The 20,172-nt window shown below is 40.6% G+C and overlaps 7 long non-coding RNA genes across 9 annotated transcripts; all 7 read right to left on the minus strand.

The window, feature by feature from the left end:
- Window positions 1–670: 670 nt before the first annotated feature.
- LOC113033584 (uncharacterized) lies at window positions 671–6,582 on the minus strand. Of its 3 annotated transcripts, none has more exons than XR_003274047.1 (5): window positions 6,552–6,582; window positions 2,604–2,709; window positions 1,641–1,799; window positions 1,506–1,559; window positions 671–1,073 (listed from the first exon to the last, which is right to left on the minus strand). It is a non-coding gene; the product is annotated as an uncharacterized LOC113033584 (long non-coding RNA). The 3 variants fall into 3 exon arrangements; XR_003274045.1 differs by having other exon boundaries at window positions 1,506–1,562; XR_003274046.1 differs by lacking the exon at window positions 6,552–6,582 and adding an exon at window positions 2,924–2,934 and having other exon boundaries at window positions 1,506–1,562.
- LOC113033585 (uncharacterized) lies at window positions 2,996–4,163 on the minus strand. Its single transcript, XR_003274048.1, has 3 exons — window positions 4,133–4,163; window positions 3,194–3,265; window positions 2,996–3,025 (listed from the first exon to the last, which is right to left on the minus strand). It is a non-coding gene; the product is annotated as an uncharacterized LOC113033585 (long non-coding RNA).
- Window positions 4,205–5,374, minus strand: LOC113033586 (uncharacterized). Its single transcript, XR_003274049.1, has 3 exons — window positions 5,344–5,374; window positions 4,403–4,474; window positions 4,205–4,234 (listed from the first exon to the last, which is right to left on the minus strand). It is a non-coding gene; the product is annotated as an uncharacterized LOC113033586 (long non-coding RNA).
- A 41-nt stretch (window positions 6,583–6,623) lies between the features above and the next one.
- Window positions 6,624–7,788, minus strand: LOC113033587 (uncharacterized). The gene is made up of 3 exons (XR_003274050.1): window positions 7,758–7,788; window positions 6,822–6,893; window positions 6,624–6,653 (listed from the first exon to the last, which is right to left on the minus strand). It is a non-coding gene; the product is annotated as an uncharacterized LOC113033587 (long non-coding RNA).
- A 41-nt stretch (window positions 7,789–7,829) lies between these two features.
- Window positions 7,830–8,992, minus strand: LOC113033588 (uncharacterized). Its single transcript, XR_003274051.1, has 3 exons — window positions 8,962–8,992; window positions 8,028–8,099; window positions 7,830–7,859 (listed from the first exon to the last, which is right to left on the minus strand). It is a non-coding gene; the product is annotated as an uncharacterized LOC113033588 (long non-coding RNA).
- A 41-nt stretch (window positions 8,993–9,033) lies between these two features.
- Window positions 9,034–10,197, minus strand: LOC113033589 (uncharacterized). The gene is made up of 3 exons (XR_003274052.1): window positions 10,167–10,197; window positions 9,232–9,303; window positions 9,034–9,063 (listed from the first exon to the last, which is right to left on the minus strand). It is a non-coding gene; the product is annotated as an uncharacterized LOC113033589 (long non-coding RNA).
- Window positions 10,198–10,238: 41 nt separating this feature from the next.
- LOC113033590 (uncharacterized) lies at window positions 10,239–11,402 on the minus strand. The gene is made up of 3 exons (XR_003274053.1): window positions 11,372–11,402; window positions 10,437–10,508; window positions 10,239–10,268 (listed from the first exon to the last, which is right to left on the minus strand). It is a non-coding gene; the product is annotated as an uncharacterized LOC113033590 (long non-coding RNA).
- Between the last annotated feature and the right edge of the window lie 8,770 nt (window positions 11,403–20,172).

A 20,172-nucleotide genomic window follows, 5' to 3' on the forward strand; every position in this document is an offset into this window, starting at 1 on the left:
CCTCTTCTATGGAGGTCTAACCTCTCTCTCACTGTCTCTCTCTCTCTCTCTCTCTCTCTCTCACACACACACACACACACACACACACACACACACATACGGGTCTATGTGGTATGGCGGGACTATACTACGTCAATCCGCCCGGTGGTGGTTTAAGTGGACTACCCTTTTGAAAGGACTTAGAGCCAAGGGAGCGAGGTTAAAGTGTTCGAAAAAATCTGAAAAAAATTTGGGTCACTTCAGACCTCATACACTCCCTATAGAAGTCTAGATACACTGATACACACCAACCAGACTCTATTGTGTTTTCTGGAGACATTGTCCACTTGACAACAATGTGTTTTATGAGGTCCAAAAAAAGCAATATTGGGTCTTTAAAGGGACAATGATGTAATATGTAAATAGCTCATCATTACCATGAATACACATCTGACAGGACACAGGATTACTGGAACATCATTTTATTAGTGTTCTTGGATCTGAACATTAATTTTAACCATAAATAAAAAAAGAAATCTATGGACAAAAATGCCCACGCTTCCCACAGAAATATAAAAATATAGAAAACAGAAAAATTAAAAACATTTAAAATGAATTTTAATAGTTTAAAGGTAAATATTAAGGGGAGAAAATATGCATTTATAATTTTTTATTTTAAATATAACCCGTCAAAAAAAACCCTAAATAAATTAAATGTAAAAATTATGAAATACAAACTACTTCTGTATTTAACAAGAACTTTTTTTTCTTTAAACAGAACATCAGTGTTAACAACAATTGGCAATCTGACCAAGATGTAAAACCACAGCTCTCTAAACAGTTATTTTAGTTCATTTTTTTCTGCCTTTTTGCAGTTAATCCTCTGTTTCTTACAAAATCTCTTATGTTTTGAACTGTTCTTCCTGCCAACACCGGATCTTCTACCAATTTGCAATGACTGCATTCATTTTTGGTGGCTAGTTTCCCTTCGTTTATGTGGTCTTTCAAATGCCTCATCACTGCAGCAACCTCAGCCTTGGACCACATGTTTTTGGGAGCTCTTCGGGAATTGTGGGATTGAGCAGCATTTTTCTCTGGAAGATATATAAAGTAGTAGTAGTTAAAACAAACAAAAAACCAAACAAAAAAAACAAAAAACATTTGCTTGTTAAAAGAATGGATGCTACCCTGTACTAACTTCTGAAATGTGTTGCTACCATCAATATCAAAACGAGCTAAAATTCTGTTTGAAAATTTATCAAATTTCTAAAATGAGACAACATTTAGTGTTCCGCTGTGAATAAAAGACTGAATAAAAAGTTGAATAAAAGTCTCTTGATGCATGCTCAATCATCCAGGTAAGTAAATCCCAAAACGTTGATTCTGTTAATCTGGACGTAGCGTTTTCAGTGGGAGAAACATTTTGTCACTCATCCAAGTGACTTTTTGCCACCACTCTGCAGTTTGCCATATGTTGCAAAGTGATGAAACAATAATAAGCTTCGAGAACCAACTGCACCCCTTACCTTCAGAGGGAGCAGCAGTCTCACTTGCTGCAGGCATTGTGAGTAGTCCTTCATCTGCTGATTACACAATTTGATTAAGTTTTAATATTTGTAACAAACATTTTATCCACAGAAACCAAGCTAGTGGTAACTTACCACAATCTACAGTGTCTTGGGGCTGCGCTGTGTTTGTGGAATCAGCTACTGCATGTACAGGCTCACTGGTGCCACACGCCGACATTGTGAGTGATGTGTCATCATCATCTGATTCACTCTCACTGTCCTTTGTTTCAGCATCACTTAATGCAATTTCATCTGAGAAATTGTGGGGGAAAAAAACCCAAAAAAACCAAACACATACAACCCCCCCAAAAACCTCACATTAACAACGAGATATGACAAAAAACAGAGCAAATACTGGAAATTATAGTACATAGTTTTACTATTTAAGGCCTGCTGCTGGGTTGTTGCCCTCCTATGGCCTACTCCACATCCAGGTAGCACCTCCATGCTCTGGACACTACACTAACAGACACAGCAAACCTTCTTGCCACAGCTCACATTGATGTGCTACGCTAGATGAGCTGCACTACCTGAGCCACTTGTGTGGGTTGTAGACTGTCTCATGCTACCACTAAAATGAAATCACCACCAGCATTCAAAAGTGACCATAACATCAGCCAGAAAGAATAAGTGCTGAGAAGTGGTCTGTGGTCACCACCTGCAGAACCAGTCCTTTATTATGGTGAATTGACTATAATTTCCACTTGTTGTCTACTCTATTTGCAAAACAGCATGTGAAACTGGTTGTCAGTGTTACTTCCTAAGTGAACAGTTTGATATAACAGAAGTGTGACTGACTTGGAGTAACATCGCATCGTTTAAGTGTTCCCTTTATTATTTTGAGCAGTTTATGTTATGGAATGGGGAATTGAGGACAATCCCAAGTATACCATTTTTACAAGGTCCTGCACCAATGAGGTAATACTACATTTCTTTAATTAGACGTGACCACCCATTAATTAAAAAGGGAGCAGTGTTCATTTCAGCTAGTCTTAACTTGTTGAACTCCATTAATGCTTTTTACTATATAATGTACCTATTCACTAAATGTCTCACCTTTGCACTTATAGCCAAGCCACTTGAGGGAGGAAACCAGTCCCACACACTGAATGCACTTGTCCAAAGATGATATTGTTGTGCACACCAGACGATGATTGTGACACTGTTAGCAAAATATTGCAACATTTATTTGTTTTGGACAGTTGGAAAGGTGAGGTGTTTTCAATTCAGTTGCAGATATCAACTAATAAACTTCATCCATGTAAATCACATCACACCCAGGTGACTGCCAAACACACACACACACACAGCATCCATAAGGAATGATGATAGATTAAATTATTAGTTCATTAAGTGGTACACTGGATTATATTTACCCTTTCAGGCTCTGGATGTTTCAGGTCCAGATCATTGTTTGGAAAGCTGTTTGGTTGCGGCTTTAGGCAGCTCACAGTCTTCTGAATCTGGCTGGTCTCAGTCTTCGTGTGTAACAGATAGAGAATGAAGACAAAAGAACAGTAATCTGACAGTTACTAAAAATGCATCACTCAAGAGGATGAATAGACCATTTCACTATTGGCAAATAGCGTAAGGTACACATCGTGCATGAGAAACATTCATTAAAATCTGTCCTAGGTCAATGTTACCTCTTCAAAATCTTGCACTGAAGAAGAATGCATGGCTTCTGAGTCTTGCTGAGGCATTTCTTCATCAAGATCCTGCAACAAAGAAAAGATGGCACAAAGATTAGACCAAGTGCTCTTCTTGCAACTGTACTGGGCAGGCCTGTGCTTCTGTTTTTAATTTGCATGTGTGTGTGTGGGGGGGGGCCTTTCCACTCAAGAAATGTTTTCTTCTGAAAAAAATACTGGCTACAATAGTTAACAACTGATTCCTTTGCAATCATCCATCCTCTTCCACTTATCCTTATCAGGATTGTGGGGTAGCAGTTTTGGGGCCTATACCAGCTACCATAGGGCAGTACAACCTGGACAGATCACCAGTCTAACATGGAAGGACAAGCATTTGCATTCACACCAAAGGGCAGTTTTGAATCACCAGTTAACCTAACCCCATAAGCTACATCTTTGGACTGTGGGAAGAAGCCAGAGTACACAGCCAGAGAGAGCCCATGCACTAAAGCAGTAAAAAGTGCCTAAAACAACTTAAGAAGTTGTATAGTACTATCTATCTTAATGTTCAAGCCTGAGTTTCAAAAAATTTCAACATAGAAACAAAGCACATGCAGTCAGTTCTGCATGCTGTAGGTCAAACTGTCAAGACATACGAGAAGACCCCTCCTAAAACCAGAGTGATGTCACCATGAAGCAAACTTTGACGGAGTCCCCCAATAACAGTGTGGTCCTCCTAAGTCACATTTGGGTGGTTAACACACACACACACACACACACTCAGATGTTATCCAGACTTGCACTTTGAAACAATGAAAAGGACCTACAAGCCACGGTCCATGTAAATCACATCACACCCAGGTGACTGCCAAACACACACACACACAGCATCCATAAAGAATGATGATAGATTAAATTATTAGTTCATTAAGTGGTACACTGGATTATATTTACCCTTTCAGGCTCTGGATGTTTCAGGTCCAGATCATTGTTTGGAAAGCTGTTTGGTTGCGGCTTTAGGCAGCTCACAGTCTTCTGAATCTGGCTGGTCTCAGTCTTCGTGTGTAACAGATAGAGAATGAAGACAAAAGAACAGTAATCTGACAGTTACTAAAAATGCATCACTCAAGAGGATGAATAGACCATTTCACTATTGGCAAATAGCGTAAGGTACACATCGTGCATGAGAAACATTCATTAAAATCTGTCCTAGGTCAATGTTACCTCTTCAAAATCTTGCACTGAAGAAGAATGCATGGCTTCTGAGTCTTGCTGAGGCATTTCTTCATCAAGATCCTGCAACAAAGAAAAGATGGCACAAAGATTAGACCAAGTGCTCTTCTTGCAACTGTACTGGGCAGGCCTGTGCTTCTGTTTTTAATTTGCATGTGTGTGTGTGGGGGGGGGCCTTTCCACTCAAGAAATGTTTTCTTCTGAAAAAAATACTGGCTACAATAGTTAACAACTGATTCCTTTGCAATCATCCATCCTCTTCCACTTATCCTTATCAGGATTGTGGGGTAGCAGTTTTGGGGCCTATACCAGCTACCATAGGGCAGTACAACCTGGACAGATCACCAGTCTAACATGGAAGGACAAGCATTTGCATTCACACCAAAGGGCAGTTTTGAATCACCAGTTAACCTAACCCCATAAGCTACATCTTTGGACTGTGGGAAGAAGCCAGAGTACACAGCCAGAGAGAGCCCATGCACTAAAGCAGTAAAAAGTGCCTAAAACAACTTAAGAAGTTGTATAGTACTATCTATCTTAATGTTCAAGCCTGAGTTTCAAAAAATTTCAACATAGAAACAAAGCACATGCAGTCAGTTCTGCATGCTGTAGGTCAAACTGTCAAGACATACGAGAAGACCCCTCCTAAAACCAGAGTGATGTCACCATGAAGCAAACTTTGACGGAGTCCCCCAATAACAGTGTGGTCCTCCTAAGTCACATTTGGGTGGTTAACACACACACACACACACACACACTCAGATGTTATCCAGACTTGCACTTTGAAACAATGAAAAGGACCCACAAGCCACGGTCCATGTAAATCACATCACACCCAGGTGACTGCCAAACACACACACACACAGCATCCATAAAGAATGATGATAGATTAAATTATTAGTTCATTAAGTGGTACACTGGATTATATTTACCCTTTCAGGCTCTGGATGTTTCAGGTCCAGATCATTGTTTGGAAAGCTGTTTGGTTGCGGCTTTAGGCAGCTCACAGTCTTCTGAATCTGGCTGGTCTCAGTCTTCGTGTGTAACAGATAGAGAATGAAGACAAAAGAACAGTAATCTGACAGTTACTAAAAATGCATCACTCAAGAGGATGAATAGACCATTTCACTATTGGCAAATAGCGTAAGGTACACATCGTGCATGAGAAACATTCATTAAAATCTGTCCTAGGTCAATGTTACCTCTTCAAAATCTTGCACTGAAGAAGAATGCATGGCTTCTGAGTCTTGCTGAGGCATTTCTTCATCAAGATCCTGCAACAAAGAAAAGATGGCACAAAGATTAGACCAAGTGCTCTTCTTGCAACTGTACTGGGCAGGCCTGTGCTTCTGTTTTTAATTTGCATGTGTGTGTGTGGGGGGGGCCTTTCCACTCAAGAAATGTTTTCTTCTGAAAAAAATACTGGCTACAATAGTTAACAACTGATTCCTTTGCAATCATCCATCCTCTTCCACTTATCCTTATCAGGATTGTGGGGTAGCAGTTTTGGGGCCTATACCAGCTACCATAGGGCAGTACAACCTGGACAGATCACCAGTCTAACATGGAAGGACAAGCATTTGCATTCACACCAAAGGGCAGTTTTGAATCACCAGTTAACCTAACCCCATAAGCTACATCTTTGGACTGTGGGAAGAAGCCAGAGTACACAGCCAGAGAGAGCCCATGCACTAAAGCAGTAAAAAGTGCCTAAAACAACTTAAGAAGTTGTATAGTACTATCTATCTTAATGTTCAAGCCTGAGTTTCAAAAAATTTCAACATAGAAACAAAGCACATGCAGTCAGTTCTGCATGCTGTAGGTCAAACTGTCAAGACATACGAGAAGACCCCTCCTAAAACCAGAGTGATGTCACCATGAAGCAAACTTTGACGGAGTCCCCCAATAACAGTGTGGTCCTCCTAAGTCACATTTGGGTGGTTAACACACACACACACACACACACTCAGATGTTATCCAGACTTGCACTTTGAAACAATGAAAAGGACCTACAAGCCACGGTCCATGTAAATCACATCACACCCAGGTGACTGCCAAACACACACACACACAGCATCCATAAAGAATGATGATAGATTAAATTATTAGTTCATTAAGTGGTACACTGGATTATATTTACCCTTTCAGGCTCTGGATGTTTCAGGTCCAGATCATTGTTTGGAAAGCTGTTTGGTTGCGGCTTTAGGCAGCTCACAGTCTTCTGAATCTGGCTGGTCTCAGTCTTCGTGTGTAACAGATAGAGAATGAAGACAAAAGAACAGTAATCTGACAGTTACTAAAAATGCATCACTCAAGAGGATGAATAGACCATTTCACTATTGGCAAATAGCGTAAGGTACACATCGTGCATGAGAAACATTCATTAAAATCTGTCCTAGGTCAATGTTACCTCTTCAAAATCTTGCACTGAAGAAGAATGCATGGCTTCTGAGTCTTGCTGAGGCATTTCTTCATCAAGATCCTGCAACAAAGAAAAGATGGCACAAAGATTAGACCAAGTGCTCTTCTTGCAACTGTACTGGGCAGGCCTGTGCTTCTGTTTTTAATTTGCATGTGTGTGTGTGGGGGGGGCCTTTCCACTCAAGAAATGTTTTCTTCTGAAAAAAATACTGGCTACAATAGTTAACAACTGATTCCTTTGCAATCATCCATCCTCTTCCACTTATCCTTATCAGGATTGTGGGGTAGCAGTTTTGGGGCCTATACCAGCTACCATAGGGCAGTACAACCTGGACAGATCACCAGTCTAACATGGAAGGACAAGCATTTGCATTCACACCAAAGGGCAGTTTTGAATCACCAGTTAACCTAACCCCATAAGCTACATCTTTGGACTGTGGGAAGAAGCCAGAGTACACAGCCAGAGAGAGCCCATGCACTAAAGCAGTAAAAAGTGCCTAAAACAACTTAAGAAGTTGTATAGTACTATCTATCTTAATGTTCAAGCCTGAGTTTCAAAAAATTTCAACATAGAAACAAAGCACATGCAGTCAGTTCTGCATGCTGTAGGTCAAACTGTCAAGACATACGAGAAGACCCCTCCTAAAACCAGAGTGATGTCACCATGAAGCAAACTTTGACGGAGTCCCCCAATAACAGTGTGGTCCTCCTAAGTCACATTTGGGTGGTTAACACACACACACACACACACTCAGATGTTATCCAGACTTGCACTTTGAAACAATGAAAAGGACCTACAAGCCACGGTCCATGTAAATCACATCACACCCAGGTGACTGCCAAACACACACACACACAGCATCCATAAAGAATGATGATAGATTAAATTATTAGTTCATTAAGTGGTACACTGGATTATATTTACCCTTTCAGGCTCTGGATGTTTCAGGTCCAGATCATTGTTTGGAAAGCTGTTTGGTTGCGGCTTTAGGCAGCTCACAGTCTTCTGAATCTGGCTGGTCTCAGTCTTCGTGTGTAACAGATAGAGAATGAAGACAAAAGAACAGTAATCTGACAGTTACTAAAAATGCATCACTCAAGAGGATGAATAGACCATTTCACTATTGGCAAATAGCGTAAGGTACACATCGTGCATGAGAAACATTCATTAAAATCTGTCCTAGGTCAATGTTACCTCTTCAAAATCTTGCACTGAAGAAGAATGCATGGCTTCTGAGTCTTGCTGAGGCATTTCTTCATCAAGATCCTGCAACAAAGAAAAGATGGCACAAAGATTAGACCAAGTGCTCTTCTTGCAACTGTACTGGGCAGGCCTGTGCTTCTGTTTTTAATTTGCATGTGTGTGTGTGGGGGGGGCCTTTCCACTCAAGAAATGTTTTCTTCTGAAAAAAATACTGGCTACAATAGTTAACAACTGATTCCTTTGCAATCATCCATCCTCTTCCACTTATCCTTATCAGGATTGTGGGGTAGCAGTTTTGGGGCCTATACCAGCTACCATAGGGCAGTACAACCTGGACAGATCACCAGTCTAACATGGAAGGACAAGCATTTGCATTCACACCAAAGGGCAGTTTTGAATCACCAGTTAACCTAACCCCATAAGCTACATCTTTGGACTGTGGGAAGAAGCCAGAGTACACAGCCAGAGAGAGCCCATGCACTAAAGCAGTAAAAAGTGCCTAAAACAACTTAAGAAGTTGTATAGTACTATCTATCTTAATGTTCAAGCCTGAGTTTCAAAAAATTTCAACATAGAAACAAAGCACATGCAGTCAGTTCTGCATGCTGTAGGTCAAACTGTCAAGACATACGAGAAGACCCCTCCTAAAACCAGAGTGATGTCACCATGAAGCAAACTTTGACGGAGTCCCCCAATAACAGTGTGGTCCTCCTAAGTCACATTTGGGTGGTTAACACACACACACACACACTCAGATGTTATCCAGACTTGCACTTTGAAACAATGAAAAGGACCTACAAGCCACGGTCCATGTAAATCACATCACACCCAGGTGACTGCCAAACACACACACACACAGCATCCATAAAGAATGATGATAGATTAAATTATTAGTTCATTAAGTGGTACACTGGATTATATTTACCCTTTCAGGCTCTGGATGTTTCAGGTCCAGATCATTGTTTGGAAAGCTGTTTGGTTGCGGCTTTAGGCAGCTCACAGTCTTCTGAATCTGGCTGGTCTCAGTCTTCGTGTGTAACAGATAGAGAATGAAGACAAAAGAACAGTAATCTGACAGTTACTAAAAATGCATCACTCAAGAGGATGAATAGACCATTTCACTATTGGCAAATAGCGTAAGGTACACATCGTGCATGAGAAACATTCATTAAAATCTGTCCTAGGTCAATGTTACCTCTTCAAAATCTTGCACTGAAGAAGAATGCATGGCTTCTGAGTCTTGCTGAGGCATTTCTTCATCAAGATCCTGCAACAAAGAAAAGATGGCACAAAGATTAGACCAAGTGCTCTTCTTGCAACTGTACTGGGCAGGCCTGTGCTTCTGTTTTTAATTTGCATGTGTGTGTGTGTGGGGGGGCCTTTCCACTCAAGAAATGTTTTCTTCTGAAAAAAATACTGGCTACAATAGTTAACAACTGATTCCTTTGCAATCATCCATCCTCTTCCACTTATCCTTATCAGGATTGTGGGGTAGCAGTTTTGGGGCCTATACCAGCTACCATAGGGCAGTACAACCTGGACAGATCACCAGTCTAACATGGAAGGACAAGCATTTGCATTCACACCAAAGGGCAGTTTTGAATCACCAGTTAACCTAACCCCATAAGCTACATCTTTGGACTGTGGGAAGAAGCCAGAGTACACAGCCAGAGAGAGCCCATGCACTAAAGCAGTAAAAAGTGCCTAAAACAACTTAAGAAGTTGTATAGTACTATCTATCTTAATGTTCAAGCCTGAGTTTCAAAAAATTTCAACATAGAAACAAAGCACATGCAGTCAGTTCTGCATGCTGTAGGTCAAACTGTCAAGACATACGAGAAGACCCCTCCTAAAACCAGAGTGATGTCACCATGAAGCAAACTTTGACGGAGTCCCCCAATAACAGTGTGGTCCTCCTAAGTCACATTTGGGTGGTTAACACACACACACACACACTCAGATGTTATCCAGACTTGCACTTTGAAACAATGAAAAGGACCTACAAGCCACGGTCCATGTAAATCACATCACACCCAGGTGACTGCCAAACACACACACACACAGCATCCATAAAGAATGATGATAGATTAAATTATTAGTTCATTAAGTGGTACACTGGATTATATTTACCCTTTCAGGCTCTGGATGTTTCAGGTCCAGATCATTGTTTGGAAAGCTGTTTGGTTGCGGCTTTAGGCAGCTCACAGTCTTCTGAATCTGGCTGGTCTCAGTCTTCGTGTGTAACAGATAGAGAATGAAGACAAAAGAACAGTAATCTGACAGTTACTAAAAATGCATCACTCAAGAGGATGAATAGACCATTTCACTATTGGCAAATAGCGTAAGGTACACATCGTGCATGAGAAACATTCATTAAAATCTGTCCTAGGTCAATGTTACCTCTTCAAAATCTTGCACTGAAGAAGAATGCATGGCTTCTGAGTCTTGCTGAGGCATTTCTTCATCAAGATCCTGCAACAAAGAAAAGATGGCACAAAGATTAGACCAAGTGCTCTTCTTGCAACTGTACTGGGCAGGCCTGTGCTTCTGTTTTTAATTTGCATGTGTGTGTGTGTGGGGGGGCCTTTCCACTCAAGAAATGTTTTCTTCTGAAAAAAATACTGGCTACAATAGTTAACAACTGATTCCTTTGCAATCATCCATCCTCTTCCACTTATCCTTATCAGGATTGTGGGGTAGCAGTTTTGGGGCCTATACCAGCTACCATAGGGCAGTACAACCTGGACAGATCACCAGTCTAACATGGAAGGACAAGCATTTGCATTCACACCAAAGGGCAGTTTTGAATCACCAGTTAACCTAACCCCATAAGCTACATCTTTGGACTGTGGGAAGAAGCCAGAGTACACAGCCAGAGAGAGCCCATGCACTAAAGCAGTAAAAAGTGCCTAAAACAACTTAAGAAGTTGTATAGTACTATCTATCTTAATGTTCAAGCCTGAGTTTCAAAAAATTTCAACATAGAAACAAAGCACATGCAGTCAGTTCTGCATGCTGTAGGTCAAACTGTCAAGACATACGAGAAGACCCCTCCTAAAACCAGAGTGATGTCACCATGAAGCAAACTTTGACGGAGTCCCCCAATAACAGTGTGGTCCTCCTAAGTCACATTTGGGTGGTTAACACACACACACACACACTCAGATGTTATCCAGACTTGCACTTTGAAACAATGAAAAGGACCTACAAGCCACGGTCCATGTAAATCACATCACACCCAGGTGACTGCCAAACACACACACACACAGCATCCATAAAGAATGATGATAGATTAAATTATTAGTTCATTAAGTGGTACACTGGATTATATTTACCCTTTCAGGCTCTGGATGTTTCAGGTCCAGATCATTGTTTGGAAAGCTGTTTGGTTGCGGCTTTAGGCAGCTCACAGTCTTCTGAATCTGGCTGGTCTCAGTCTTCGTGTGTAACAGATAGAGAATGAAGACAAAAGAACAGTAATCTGACAGTTACTAAAAATGCATCACTCAAGAGGATGAATAGACCATTTCACTATTGGCAAATAGCGTAAGGTACACATCGTGCATGAGAAACATTCATTAAAATCAGATCATTGTTTGGAAAGCTGTTTGGTTGCGGCTTTAGGCAGCTCACAGTCTTCTGAATCTGGCTGGTCTCCGTCTTCGTGTGTAACAGATAGAAAATGAATATACAGTGCATTTTTGAAGAGGCTTTTGAAACATTAAATAAACTGTATGAGAAAGATAAGTTTCAAGCTATTGTCTTTAAAATATTCACTGTCATGTATAGAGAATTTAAGGCCCTATGATTAAGAGACAAATAGTCAGTGTGATTTCTTTATTTTTTAAGCCATTGCTAAAGGAGTAAAACAATCACCTGTAGCAGCAACGAACTGTCACTAGGGCCCATTTATCTTCGAGGGACAAAATTTAAAATGAATCTAACTAAAGAGGCTACACAGCAAAATCTCCAGTGTTAAATTAACACTAGAGAGTGTCTATATGGGTCCACACAACACTGTTGAGTGTTGAATTAACACTTTTGACAGTGTTATATGTTTAAAAGTAACCTAGTCAGTTTTGAAGATTAACAAAGACTAACACTGAGCAGTGCTGATTTTCTAACACTGGAATATTTCTAACATTTTGAGTTATTTTCCAGTGTTAGAAAATCAGCACTGCTCAGTGTTAGCCATTGTTAATCTTCAAAACCGACTAGGTTACTTTTAAACATATAACACTGTCAAAAGTGTTAATTTAACACTCAACAGTGTTGTATTTAACACTCAGAGGTGTGGACCCTTATAGACACTCTCCAGTGTTAATTTAACACTGGAGATTTTGCTGTGTAGAATCACATTAAACATCAATCACTGTTAAAATTTAGAAACCGAAAGCCATTTTTTATTTCTGCATACCTGCTGATATTTTTTTAGTGCTTTTAGAGGGCTTTGATGTGGCAGCCATCACAATTGCCTGTTTTCCATTAGTACCTACCCCTGTTTTTCCAGTAGGTTATAGTACCATGTAGTTTTTCAGTAACTACTGCACCAAGGTTCCAAGTGATCCAAAGTGATCAGAAAATTTGACATAGACTGAATGCCACCAGGTGGCTGGTCAATGGTGTCACTCGATAAGTTATGAGTGCGCCTCCTTCGTGAAAATCCAAGCCATCATTTTTGAAACTCTGAAATGTTTGAAATAGCGACCAAAATTAACAGCGTGATCCCTGAATTGAACACTAAAGTATAGACTGAGCAGCAGGCATTTTGTCACCTTGACGTCCATGCTTGCTGTGGCATTTATATCACTGGATGCTCGGCTGCATTGCTATAGTTACCCCAGGCACAGTAGGTGATACTCAATTTCAGTGAAAAACTAGATGCCCTAAGTCACGTTAAGCCAATTTGAGTAGGTACAAATGTAAAAATGGCTTAGGGTATGCAATTTATCAGTTCCAAAAAGTACAATTGTAGAAATACCTTGCATCTCCAGAGCCAATCCGAGTCACCATAATTATAGTCTATTTCTTCACCTGGACTTATGTCTCTGCTTGCAAATAAGCATAGATGGGGCTTTCCATTGATATTTAATATTTTCATCTTAGCACTTGTCAACGACAACCACATCAGTCCAAGTCTGCCTAATGACCCATCTTCTTGAGATGCATCCACACTGTGGGGTTAGGCAAAAAAGTATTAGCTTAACTAGTTAGGAAGCTTTTTTTCATAAATCAAAAGCAATGTGTAATTTAATCTTAATCAAACTACACTGATATAATACGCACCACCAGAGTTTTCCATCAAACTTGAATTCAAACATGAACACCTTCAGGCTGTCATGATAAACTCTGTGTCTCCGCTCACATTCTTCTTTTGTTATGAGTTTACCTCTGTATTCCAAAAGAAAGTCTCCTTTTTGGAATGGAACAGTCGTGAAAATGCCCCGACCTGAATTGCAGAGGCATACCAAGTGAGTGACAAAAGACAGTGACAAACTCCAAATCTAATCCAAACTAAAGACCAACTTACCTTTGAAGGCATTTATGTAGTGGATATCAAGTCCCAGTTTGTCCCTTCCAGCAGAAACATGACAGACTGCATCCTCCCGTGGAGGAATGAGTCTCCTTCGCATGTTCTCCTGTACGATTGGCTGTATTACCAAAGCATATAAAGTATTACGATTATCGTCATCATTGTCATCATCATCAGTAGTAGCAGAACTAGCAGTAGTGTAGTTTACAGCATAAACACAGCTGACTTATTCATAGTGCTAATTTATGCCTTCTTTTAAAATGTTAAAGGCCTAGTACTCAAAATGGCGACATGTGACATTTCTGTAATGGCGACTGCAGAGAGTGATACAAGTACTGAGAAAGCTTAGGCATCAAAACTGTAAGAAGTTTTTTCTTCAGGCATATAAATAAATACACGACTAAATACACTTATACCCTTGCTTTTATTTTAGGGCTGTCAGCAGAATGGACAGACATTGGACAAACTGCCCGAAATTAGCTAACAGCGACATCAGGGATTTTGACTCAGACTGCGCTGGTTTAATTGTTAATCGCGTTAGTCGCGATGTCGGCATTAACACGTTTAAGCCACAATAATGCTTTAACACCGAGTAAATCCTAACACGGGTTAGCCCGCTTTATCGCGTTGACGCGGTTAGTCGTCAGCCCTATTTTATTTACTCAATGACAAACGCTGGGGCCGTTTTACTTCTTCAAAGACTCACTAACAGTCCATAAAGCATAAATTAAACCAGTTTAATATAGGCCTGTGCACCTATAATTTCATATAGTATTAAAGTCATGGTGCATTTTACATTAAAAAAGGCTTACCTTTGTGTTTTTAATCCGTCTTCGTATTGCCGTCGACATACACTTGTTAAAGGGCACGCGCGCGAAAGTTGTGGCGCCGTTTCCTGTAGGTACCGCCTATATATATAGCCTACCAATCACAATGACTTCCGGCCGTGTGTATTGAAAATGTGTATTAAATTGCAGTACCTACACACATCCACTCTAACTCGAAACGTCGCTGTGCAATACACTGGAATACACAAAAATCAGGTGAGGGGTATAGGTGGACTTTTAAGAAAATCAGAAAATCTTTTAATTATAGTTTAATAAATGAATTTACACTACAGTTTAAGCAAATACAGGTCAAAAGATAAATAATGACCTCATAAGAAGTAGAAAAAATTATTATTTAGACACTTAAAAATGCATTTACAAGTCATGTTTTAGGGGGACACATGAATACACAGCAAAAAGTCGAAATGTCCCCGGAGCCCAGGTACAGCGCAGGTCAAATGTCAATCCATACCACATAGACGCACTCACACACACACACACACACACACACACACACACACACACACACACACACACACACACACACACACTGTGTCCTGCAGGTAATTAGAAGCTGGAGGCCTTCCATCAGACATAAACTTGCCCTTTTTGACTTCACAAATATTGATAAAATATTCCTCAGTGATTCAAGTGCAGCCACGCAAAAAAAAAAGGCATCTCCATCAAGGTGCTGTTTGCCTTATTTGACTTCATAAAAGCACACACCTACAAACACTCCTTTCTCCCATGCATGTTCAAAGGCAGATAAAACCCTCCAGGTACACTATGTCTGCTCATACACAGAAATACATGTGCACCACACAAACTTATAAAATAAGTTCAGAACAAAGGCAGCCAAGTATTTGGGTGAAGCCAAGCGAGAGTCATGAGTGTCAGTCAGGACAGATTCTCCCGTCTGTGTGTTCACCTGTGTGTTTATGTGTGTGTGTGTGAGAGAGAGAGTCAGGCTGATTGTTTGCAGCTCAGCCTGGAGTCTATCCAGGCCATCACTCACACTTTACCCAAGGAGAGGGCGTCGGACAGGTTTTATTAAAACTCTGTCAGAGGGTGTGTGTGTGCATCTGTGTGTGTGTGTGTGTATGCATCTGCCTCAGGCTCAGAAGAGATATTATCTCTCCCTTGACATGTTCTTTCATCTTGCCTTTTTTCTTCTTGACAGACACCATTTTGGTTGCCAGTCATTTTTTTTTTTTACTAAGGCCTTTTCGCAAGGTTGACTTAATCCATTGTATTGTGTGCGGCAGCGCCTGAGTTACTGTGTGTAATGCCTTTTCAATCAAATCATCAGCAAAACGAATATCCGAAGACAAAGACAAATTTCAGACTGTTTTTTGTTAGCTTATTGTAATCTTATCCTCACATGACACACGAGTTAACAAAGTGCTTGGACATTTTCATTAAACACAAGTTCTCCTGCTTATTTTGATCTTGACTAAGTCCACCCTTACGTGTAGTTTTGTTATGTTACAGTTTGTAAAAAGAATATCCAGTGAACTGATGTTCTCTTTGTGATACCAGCGCTCAGAAAAGAATCCGGTTGTTCAGTGATGACGCGACGAATCCTACTTCCGGGTCTAAAGTAGTCTGCGTTTAATATGGCTTTTGTGTTGTTAACATGTTTAATGTTATGTATTTTCTTCTATTTGATCTCAAAAAGCTCCTAAAACAGTCAGTGATCACTGTTGACCTCCCTCGGCTTTTATTACCACTAATCATTTATTTAAGCTCAGTTTTTAAAACCTTAGGATGTAACTACAGCCCAGCCCATGCAGCAGTATATGAATGACTAACCTCGTATTGTGGATGGATTATCTCAGTTGTTCTCCTGGCTGAAGTTTGGTCCTTTTACAGCATCCTGCCATGCGATTACATTTGTTCCTGACCACCGAGAACACTCACGGTAACTTTTATCGAGTGGAAAAAAAAGTTAGCTTGTTTATATTATGCTAACGTAGATGTGTCGCTAGCGGTCACGCAGCACATCATTATATACCAGCTAGCCCAACTTCAGTAACCCTACAAACGTTACTGCTGTTTAGTTTTCTGTCTTCATTTATGCTGGAAGTGATAGCAGAGCTGTACGTTTTAATTTGTTTCCAAAACCCCGCAGTCAGGACATGCTATATTGTATTTAGATAGAAGCTAGCGAGCTAACTCCCTGCTAACTTCTAACTCCGTTAAATGTCATAAATTCCGTTTTCATGGATGCCTGGATGTTAAACTCAATTGTTACACCTGGGAGAGCAGAACGCTGATCATTTTATTAAAGATGAAAGACTTTAGACAGTTTTTCAACTCTCAGTAATGCCATAGTGATCGTTTGATATATGGACCTGCAGCGGAGTTTAGACCCAGACACGGCTAGTGACGTCAGACTGAACAACCGGATAGCCAAACTCCTCTGAGCTGATAGCAAGGCAACAGTAACTCAGATGTAGTTACAACCAAATAATAGTAGTAGAATGCACTACACATTAAATCAGATGGACTACGGCAGCAGAAGACCAGCTAAGCAAAGGAGGCTACAATTTTAACAGGCACACCGATATTAGACAACAAAAGATTTAAAAAAAATGGCGATTGGTTTGATGAGTTATGATTTCTGCTGAGACAACAGGATCTTAGGGCCAGATCAGACTGGTGGTGGTTTAATAGTGTGGCTATTTTCTTGGCACAATTTGATCCCATAACTACCAGCTGAGCATTACGTAAACTCCACAGCCAACCTGACCTTTGCTGCTGAGAATGTCCATCCCTTCCTGACCACACCGTGCTCATATTCTAATTGTCCAAACCTCAGATCATCTCACATTGGTTTCTTGAACATGACGATGAGTTCTCTGTACTCAAATGGTGTCCAGAGTCACCAGATCTCAAGCCAATAGAGCATACAGAACCACAGGAGTTGTATAACATACAGGAGCAGTCGAATAATTCCACTACAGCCAAATAAAAGTGTAGATGCGACCAGCTTGACGTTGCTCCAACCCATAAAAACACACAAAAAAAATAAAAGCATGGTTGCAAGCACTGAAATTTTTAGGAAATAGCCCAATACAATAAATGAAATCTATGAGAATCAACAATTTTCACGGTTTTCATGAAAATATTCAACCTACTATTTTGTCAACCAGACGTGGATAGGTTACTAAAGCCCATCCAAACGATGTACTACCACTATTTCTTACCCATTATATATTATTATTCATTATATTAGGTACATTAATAATTAAGGATGCATCTTACAACTCCTCTAGTGTCCTATTCGAACGAAGCATTAAGGGTTCCATGAGGAAACACAAAAAAACTAGCTAAGAAGTTAGCTAACTTGTTTCTGACTAGCTAACAGGAAACCCTAGCACAGGGGTCTCGAACTCCAGGACTTGAAGGCTGTTGTCCTGCAGGTTTTAGATCTCATCCTGGGTTAACACACCTGAATCAATTGATTAGTTCATTACAAGGCCTCTGGAGAACTTCAAGACATGTTGAGGAGGTCATTTAGCCATTTAAATCTGCTGTGTTGGATCAAGGACACATCAGGACACCGGCCCTCGAGGCCTGGAGTTCAAGACACCTGCCATAGCATGTAGATATGTAGATACACAAAACATTTAGCTAGTGAGCTCACGACTGCTAGCTGGATAACACATTTGCAGTCTTAAATTGTGTTCTTACATACTTACCCTTAGTGGATGTGTACTTTTACATGGTAAAATACATGAAGTGTACTGTTCATGCTGGTCAAAACTTTGATGGTGGAGCACAATTTAGTTCCTGCCCTCGGTTGCAGCCACCTTGGCTACTAGCAAAGAGTGAGATAACAGTCAGAAGTTGGACATATCATCAACGTCCCAACCCAACCTGCACCGGCAACCCAATATCTTGGTTTCATAGGTACCACACATGCATGCGAAAATGTGCGTACTTCTTCTCATTGCTACAACTGACAAAGAATTGCTTTCCTGCTGTTGCACTAAAATTACTGTAACTCCTTGTTTCCATATATTGTTGACATCAATATTAGAGTTGTAAAGAAATGCACACTATATGGTTTTGGTTGTTTCTCCAGACACGACTGTTAAAGTTGGTTTCTTTCACTGTAGGACACCTGTTATCACAAAATGCAGCAGCTAGCATGACAATCGCAGTCAAACCACTACCCTGTCAAAATTTATGGTGCAGCATTTTACTGCAGTACGGTGTGCTATTAGTGCTCGAATTCAGAAAGGCAAACTGAGCTCACAACATAGAAAAGCTTCTCAATAAGAGCAGATGAAGAATGTAGAAAAGCATCTCTTTTGTTATACATAACATATTCCTCACAGGAAGGCCTAAGTTAAAAAGATGAGGCTATCCCGTTCTTTAAACAACCTGAACAGCAAAGCAAGGAGAGGTGTTGTGAAGGTACATCCATGTTTTTTGTTTCTTCCTTCACAAAGTTAACCACAATTCTCGAAATAAAAGCAGAAGGAGAAAAAACACGTTGAGCTGCCGTAATAGTTGTCACAGATGCTCTTTTTCCACAAATGAACTACTTCTTATTCCGACGTGAAGACGAGTCACACACAGCAGGCGCAGTAATTAAAACACTGAAACAAGGCTTTCCCTGTACAATGGGTCCTGTCTCCGCTCCCACCCTCCCTCTCAAGCTGCTCACTCCCATCAGCAGGCCGTAAGTTTTTAATCATGCTGAAATGATTTATTTAAACGTCAGGCAATGTGTCACCTCACTTCCTTTCATTTTTCAAAATGTTTGTGTTCTTTGCTGGATGATAAATTTATCTTCAGACATCCCCAATATGACTAATTAACTTTGAAATATCAGAACCAGATGTCGAGCTGAAGGAAGTCCTTATCAAGCAGCCAAGAGAGCGACTCACCTCCCTACCTCCCGCCTTCAGCAACAGCCCTCCCCCTACTTCGTCATTCCCTCTCTCCTCCAACCTGCTCCTGCCCTCCAACAGTTTTTTCCCCCTCTTTTCAATTACATGCATCTTCCTCACAACTGCAGAGAACCAACACGTCTTACCAGGTCATAAATCTGGCAGTGTGAACTTAACCTGTACATGCCCTCTGTTTACCTCCTCCTCCTTTTCCCTTCCGTGTCACTCAGCACCTCCACCTTTTCTCCTCCCTTCCTCCTGTCTTGACCAACTGGCTTACTTTTCTCATTCAAACTCCAAAACCTCAGGTTATAGTGAGTTGATTGAGCTTGTGCCCAGAAAGAGTAACCAGACTCCAAGTTGGTAGATTTATGATCCATCAAAATGAAAAAAGAGAAAAAAAGTCCAGACGCTACTTTTAAACTTTTTCCTCTGCTTTTCTTTTTTTTTTTTTTGCAGCTAATCTCAGACAAATGTACTTTTTCATGATTTATGTCACTCTTTATTTCCGCTATATGTCAAAAATGTTTGGATCAGGAGACTTAAGTGGGATATGAATTCTGCTCGCTCCGTATTCTGGCTTGCACAGCGATAATGTTTTGAGTCGGAGCGGTGGTGAAAAATCTTCTGTCCCTGCAGAAATGCCGAGAAAAAGCAAAGGGCCCCTGCAGGAACACTGCAGCGCTGACACTTTGACAGTTTGCCATGAGTGACGTCTGATCTGTACAAATTTCAGGACTAATAAATCTACCTGTCAGAGCTTGGGACTTGAAAGGGCCGCAGCCCTGCGGCACAGCTTTAACACAACTTGTGTTGATGAAATTCTGTAGGCTGGAGAATTATAGCTGTCAAAAAAACGCCCACATCAAACC

This window comes from Astatotilapia calliptera, chromosome 12 (assembly GCF_900246225.1).
Source record: "Astatotilapia calliptera chromosome 12, fAstCal1.2, whole genome shotgun sequence".
Classification (NCBI taxonomy): domain Eukaryota; kingdom Metazoa; phylum Chordata; class Actinopteri; order Cichliformes; family Cichlidae; genus Astatotilapia; species Astatotilapia calliptera.